Source organism: Malaclemys terrapin, chromosome 5, assembly GCF_027887155.1.
Source record: "Malaclemys terrapin pileata isolate rMalTer1 chromosome 5, rMalTer1.hap1, whole genome shotgun sequence".
Lineage (NCBI taxonomy): Eukaryota > Metazoa > Chordata > Testudines > Emydidae > Malaclemys > Malaclemys terrapin.
Window position 1 is genome coordinate 48,004,423 of NC_071509.1, and position 7,441 is coordinate 48,011,863.

The window sequence follows — 7,441 nt, forward strand, 5'->3', positions numbered from 1 at the left end:
AACAGATTAGAATCATAAATAAAGTGCTTTACATGTTCTTGTCTTCTTTATTATTCTTTCTTTTGCTTTTTTGGTAAAAGTGGTTGTCTATACAACAATTTTTGAAGTAAATTTAAAAGTGCTTTGACATAATAAAAGTCCACATAATAATGAAAAAAACCATATCTGCACATAGGTCCACATTTTTTATTTCAGAAACAAACAAAAATCAATTCAGCTCAGTAATAATGATAATATTACAATATAATAGGATTGTGTTTATTGTTATGTTAGAAATACAGTGTGATAATAAAAGTTCTGGGTTATACACATCCATTGTGTGGATCAGATTACTTGCAAAAATGCAGCAGCTCTTTGAAAGGAAAGTGGACAGGATATCAACTCTCCTGTGAAATTAGAAGAGAATCTTCGAGGCTAGCATCAGTGAGGTGGTTTTGGTACTTGTTTTTCATAAAATGAAGTGCACTGAATGCCCTCTCACACAGCCCAGTAGTAGAAAACAGGGACAAGAAAAGCAAAGCAACTTTAGCTACGGGCTTGTAGGTGTCCTCAAACAGGTACCCATTACTCCAGAACTCCTGTATTGTAACACTGGGTTGACTGAAGTATGTTTTCATTCTTGAATCATTGCACATTTTCAGCATGAGGAACTTGAGATTCCTTAAATCCAAAGAGTCAAAGGAAGCTAATCGACCTTGCAAGGTGGTAGTTTGTTTGCAGCCAAAATAGCTGAACCAGAATTGTTGAATGGGTCAGTCACAAAGATGTACTGATGGAAAAAATGTCCCTCACTGAAACGATTTTCAAGATCCTCTGAGAGGATACTCAGGAATTCGGTTACAGCTAAGCTGACTTTTTGCTGCTCATTCTCATCCTGACAACTGAGAAACTGGTAAAAAACTGAAAAGTCCCATTCATCTTGTAAGTGATGGATGATGTCAGTGATTGTCATTCTAAATGTATTAATTATTTCAACGCTATCAAATACTGTTAATTGAGGTTTCTGAAGCTCCAGGTTCAAGTAAGCAAACGGTGGTAAAAACTCTTTAAAAAAGAACAGGCAACCGAGTACTTCGGATTTTGTAGCTTTTGGGACAGTTCCGGTGAAACTTTATTGAAAACCTCAATGAGCTCTTCCCAGAGCTCAAACAGCCTCTGTACACTGTCATTAAAACTAAGCCAGCAGACAGGGCTTTAATGCAGCAGCACCTTGTGTGTCTCTCAGCCCACTTCACACAGAGTTGCGAATCTCCCTTTATTGACACTGCTGGTGTTGACAGCATTGATGCATTTTTTTCACTATGGATTCAACCTCATCCATACTTTTCATTGAAGCTTTGCTGGCAAGTACTTCTTGGTGGGTAAAACAGTGAAACAAGAAAAGTTTCACTGTTCTTGGAAGCAGTTCAGCACTTCTACTTGTGCACTTTGCATAGCTGCTGCCCCATCAGCTGTCAAACCAGTGTGTCAAAGCTAACATAATACTCCTGCATTCTCGCCTGAACACGTTCAAAAATGTATTTGCCAGTAGTCCTATCTCTGAGGCTCACCTGACATAAAACATATTCAGAAAAACAATGGCAATCACAGTCCAAAAAGTGAACACATATGATTACCTTGGGATTTCTCATGACATCAAGGCTCTCATCCAAGCACAGACTGTAGAAAGGGCTTGCTGTGACCAGGGTCAGCTCTAACTTTTTTGCCGCCCCAGGCAAAAAAAAAAGAGCGACGCCCCGCTGTAACACCCCCCGCCCCGAGCGCCGCATCGCCGAACCCCGCCCCCTCCCCGAGCGCCGCACCGGGCTGGGTCGCCGAAACCTCCGCCTCCCCGAGCGCCGTGCCAGGCCGGGCCACCGAAACTTCCGCCCCCCCTTGCCAGGCCGGGCCGCCGAAACCCCCGCACCCCCCCGAGCGCCAGACCGGGCCGCCGAAACCCCCGCCCCCCCGAGCGCCGGGCTGGGCTGCCGAAAACCCCGCCCCCCCTGAGCGCTGGGCCGGGCCGGGCCGCCGAAACCCCCACCCCCTCAGAGCGCAGCGCTGCACCAACCCCCCCCCCCCGGCACCACGCCGCTGAAGTCCCCCCCAGCACCGTGCCAGCCCCAGCCCCAGCCACCCCCATGCTGCGCCACTGAAACAAAAACCAAAAAACCCTGAGCGCCCCCCGCCACCCCAAGATTGGCCGCCCCTTCCGAGGTGCCGCCCAAGCACGTGCTTGGTCGGCTGGTGCCTGGAGCCGGCCCTGGCTGTGACTTTTCCAGTTCTCTTTTGGTCCTCTGTAATGTGTCATTGCTCAGTTGTATCTCTCTGAAAAGCTTACCTTCTGATTCTATGGCCGGAACAATTTTCTTCAGGAGTTCTCCATCGCTGAATAGTTTCCTTGCTTGCCCCAAAAGTAGTGCAACTTTAAAAGTAGCCACTCAAAGCTGATTCGCTTTATTCAGAAAAACCTTTGAGCTGCCGCTGTTGTCTTTCAAACTCGGTTTTTGCATCATGTAATAGCTTGCACCTCTGAAACTAATTGTGGTAATTCTCTTCAAGTACCACAGCATGAGTGCTATAGTGACATGGTATTGCATACATTTTGATTTGATGAATTTCTTGGCAGAGGGGCATTGCAATGTACATTGGCCAAACCGGACAGTCTCTGAATAGAATAAAGAATAAATGGACACAAATCTGACATCAGGAATCATAACATCAAAAAACCTGTAGGAGAACACTTCAGCCTCTCTGGCCACTCAGTAACAGACCTAAAGGTGGCAATTTTGCAACAGAAAAGCTTAAAAAAAAGGACTCCAATGAGAAACTGCTGAACTTGAATGAATATGTAAATTAGACACTATCAATTTAAGCTTGAATAGAGATTCGGAATGGCTGAGCCATTACAAACATTGAATCTATCTCCCCAGGTAAGTATTCTCACACTTCTTATCAAACTGTCTATACTGGGCTATCTTGATTATCACTTCAAAAGTTTTTTTTCTCTTACTTAATTGGCCTCTCAGAGTTGGTAAGACAACTCCCACCTTTTCATGTTCTCTGTACGTGTATATATATCTCCTCACTATATGTTCCGTTCTATGCATCCGATGAAGTGGGCTGTAGCTCACGAAAGCTTATGCTCAAATAAATTTGTTAGTCTCTAAGGAGCCACAAGTACTCCTGTTGTTTTTGCGGATACAGACTAACACGGCTGCTACTCTGAAACCTCTCTTACAAACAGTGCACACTGCAACTTGCTCGGAAATGGAATCAGACGGCTTCAGAAACACAAGAAACTGCATTTCCCACTGGTCTGGAAATGTTCATTTTTCTTCCTTCCATGTTCTGCTTTTCTTAGCTGGATGTGGCTCCTGTGGGACCATCTCTGTATCACATACAGAGGCACTATCTGGCACTGTTTTTTTGAAATACTTTCTGATATCCGTTCATGTCTTTAACTCTTTTGCCACAAACAATCTCAGCCTACCAATGAGGTTGACCAATAGCTGCTTACAGAGCTACAGTAGTGGGAAATGTAAACACAGTGTATATATGTTTTGTGATTTGAAAGGAAACCACATCTACATAATACAGCTCTGCCTGTACATTAGTAACATTTAGAAGAGAACAAATCTGCATTATGATTTATGGCGTTTACAAGGCAACTTTAAACTTTAAATCTCAGTGATTGTTGGGATGCTCTGGTGCATAGGAGTATTTTGACTTCTATATTTGAGGGAGCAGAGCGGTGTGGATTTAACCAGTACCGAACAAGGCCTTATGGGTGGGCGATATGGACAACCGCCCATAGTGCTGTGGTGGGGGGAGCGCCATGGACAAGAGGCAAGGAGTGGGGCAGGCCTGGCGTGTGAGGCCATGGAAGGGAGCTTGGGACAATGTGGGGGAGGCAGCAGGGCCCATGGGTATTGGGGCGGTGGGTGGGGAGCCTGGAAAGTGGTATTTGTATCTTTTTAAATATCACTTTTCACAGCAAGTCATGGCAAATTGAGACCTGGATGGAGGGGTGGGGGGGTGAGGCACCAGGGATGATGGATGCAGGGTGTCACCGCCATGTGGATGGGGCTGATGGTTGGCTCCCTGGGCCAGCACCTGCAGGATTCCAAGGTCGGCGCCCGCTGCCATGCAGCCGGGGGTCAGCACCTGGGGCCTGCACCTGCTGTCACATGACTGGGGCCAAAGGTCAGTGCCCAGAGTCTGCACCCGCTAGAGCGCGCAGCCAGCACTGGAGATCTGCACCTGGGGCTGGTTGCCAGAGATCAGCGCCCAGTGTTGGCGCCCACTGCTGCATGGGCAGGGCTTGAGGATTGGTGCCCGCTGCCACGTGGCTGGGGATCAGCAGTCAGGGCTGGTACATGGCATCTGCGCCTGCTGTTGCATGACCGGGGCCGGAGGTTGGCGTCTAGGGCCAGACCCACCAAAGCCTGCTGTCCTGCGACCAGGACTAAGGGTCGGTGCACAGGGGCAGTACCCACTGGACTGGAGCCTGCAGTTCACTGCTCCATGAAGAAGTTATCAATACATTCCCCTGGCAGGCTGTGAAACAAGGTCAAAGGCAGGCTGGCCCACAGGGGAGCTTTGCCTTAGGAATTTGCAACTGGTCCCCCCACTTGGTATGAGGGTGGGACATGAGGGCAAGAAAATGGGGAGTATGAAGCACAGGCATGTACAGCTGTTCCTGAGGTGCAGTTTGTAGGCAGACCAGCTGAATGTCATTAAGCTGGTTCAGATGGTGTGTGCCTGAGGCAGCAGGGATGGCTCATGGGGTAGGGGCTTAACATTAAGCTCTGGAGGACCAGGAGATACAAGCAGGTGAAGACCACCACCATTTTCTGCTTGAGAAAATCAAAAGAGAAAGGGGAAATGGCAGTTTTTAACCCCTGGAGCACACAGTGGAGGACACAAGGGTGAGCAACCCTGTGCACTGTGCTTCTCCCCTCTGATGACTCTACATGAGTAGGTACAGGTATATGACTTACAACTATAGCTCCAAGTTTTAAAGGACCCAAGGGCACCCTGTGACACACACATGCCCCTGCTGTTAATGTATACTTTAATTGTAATTTAATGAAAATTATGCAAACTCAAGAAATAAGCCAATGTTCATATTAACAGAACTTTTCTACATGCAAGGAAAACAGTATTTTACTTGCTAATAATGCATTAGTAGGGGCAATCCTGTGTGGTAGATTCCACTTCTCTTTCTCTCTACTTCAGTTCTTTCCAAATAGGTATAATGAAATTGAGGCAATTACTGCAGCCCTTAATCAGCCCTTACTCTGGCAAAATCACCACTAAAATATGGGTTTTATCACAGCAAGACATAAGAATAGAAAATTGGATTTGGCCATATATTATTCTTGAATACAACTAGTACAGTATGGGAAGCAGACCCAGATATAGATGATATAAATCAGACATGCAAATTGTCAGGAAAATTTACCAACACAGATACTGCTACTGTTTGATGTTGACGGGATAAAAGTAGTGCCATGTTACTCACCTGTTCAAAATAAGAAGTGACTTTGGGTAAGCGGGTGAGTGCAAAGCCAATATACATGTATTGCAACAACTGTGTATTTGAGAGCAGTTTTAGATGTGGATGGATGAGTTGATCAGTCAGGAAGTACCCAGACATATATAGTACAATTGCAGATGTAGGCACACAGATCAACCAGGCATTACATAGAAATAAGGATCAACTTTAAAATGTGATACACAGTTCCTACTGAATAAGAAGCTCGTCCGAAAACAAGATGAAAGAGGAGCACACTGTTGATATGGTAAAGCAGTTTTTTTATTTTAAAGGTCTTCCTTCCTTCACTTTAATCACTCGATCAGTTCTGAAGGTGGATATACGTTCACCTGGTACAATAGTTATCTTGTTATTAGCTTTGTCAGTTTTTATGATTTAAAGAAATGCATTTGTTCCAGTCTTTCTGTTGATTGACAAACTGTGGGAGCAAGGGGCACAGTACATGTGGGAAGCTAGAAATATGGCTCTTTTTTACATTTTATGAAATAATAATGTATATGTGGGTGTTCATTTCTGGGTGCAATCTGCAGGGTAGGAGACAGCAAATGCTCAATGTAGCACTGCCTGGAATAAATGTCTTATTTTTGTATTCACATATCAATTTCCAATATTGAATATTAGTTTTTAATTTTGTATGTCTAGATTTCATATTCATGGAATGCTTAAAATTAATTACATTTTAAAACAAAAGGCTTATGGTTTTAAAGGGATATGTTCACATATATATACATATGTAACAGAAGACTAGAACTTGACTCCATAAAAAATTGTCCCCTCACCAATCCTATATAAAATGAATTGTTTAAAAGTGTTATTTTGTTAAGTGTATACTGAGTTACATGGTGCAGGATCATGTCTTGCTGTCTCAGTTTGAGTACACAAATACACTATAATATTTCACTCTGTGCCATTAAGGACATAACTAAATGAACGATAGAAACAACTTCAAAGTTGTCACTGTTCTACACACCATGGCGACCTGGAACTCCATAGCAACAGTGGGAAAAACCTCAAATTTTCCTGCTCCAAAGGCACAAGTTCCTTCTGTAAAGGAATGCCAAATGGTATTATACTGTTCAGCCACTGGTGGCACTAGGTGTAACATACCTTACTTAAACAAACCTCAGCTGGTTGAGCATTAAAGGATCTTATGATGAACACATCTGGTGTGTATAAGCAAGTTCTGTACCCAGTCCATATCTGGTGCAAAAGCATGACACTTTCCACCGGAGCCTACATGAGTGGAATCTCTATCAGCTGTTAGTAGTATAGGGTCTAGAGACAAATCGCTAAACAATTCTGATTTCTTCCACAGATGGTGGTGACTTCAAGATGGGTGCTTTTGCACATTCTTGTTTTGTAGATACACACATTCCTTTCATTGGCAGTAAACTTTTGTTTTGGTTAACAAAATGGGGGAATAATGTAGTTACTTAGTTTCAAACTATCTTTTTTGTAAAAGAGAAGAGAAAAGCATAGCAACAAAATGAAAAAGTCACACAAAACTCAGCCAGGCACCAGCTCCAGACAACTGCTTTCCCTAGTGTAGTAAGATGAGGGCCGGAGACATAAACCCTTGGTATCAGAGGCCTAGGGGGCAATGGAAAGTCCTGCCACTGACTGAGCTGGTCCATTGCCAGGGAGCACATATGTACTAGCAGAACACAGAGGGAACACACGCACGCAGCCGACTGATATCAACATTGAATAGAGCAGAGCACCACACCGGTAGCATCTGACAACAGCTAGCTCTTTGGTCTATAGTATGAGGAGCAGGTTATTTGTTTATTAACACTGTGAATCATTAAAAAGAGCATGACAAGTTTGTTTAGTACCATGTTCTGAAAGTTCACATGTTGGTAAGCTTTCATTATGTATTCACTGGCAGTTCTATTGCAAATT

General features: G+C 44.3%; 1 pseudogene; it reads right to left on the reverse strand.

The window, feature by feature from the left end:
* Positions 1-329: 329 nt before the first annotated feature.
* LOC128838012 (uncharacterized) lies at positions 330-5,563 on the reverse strand (annotated as a pseudogene).
* Between the last annotated feature and the right edge of the window lie 1,878 nt (positions 5,564-7,441).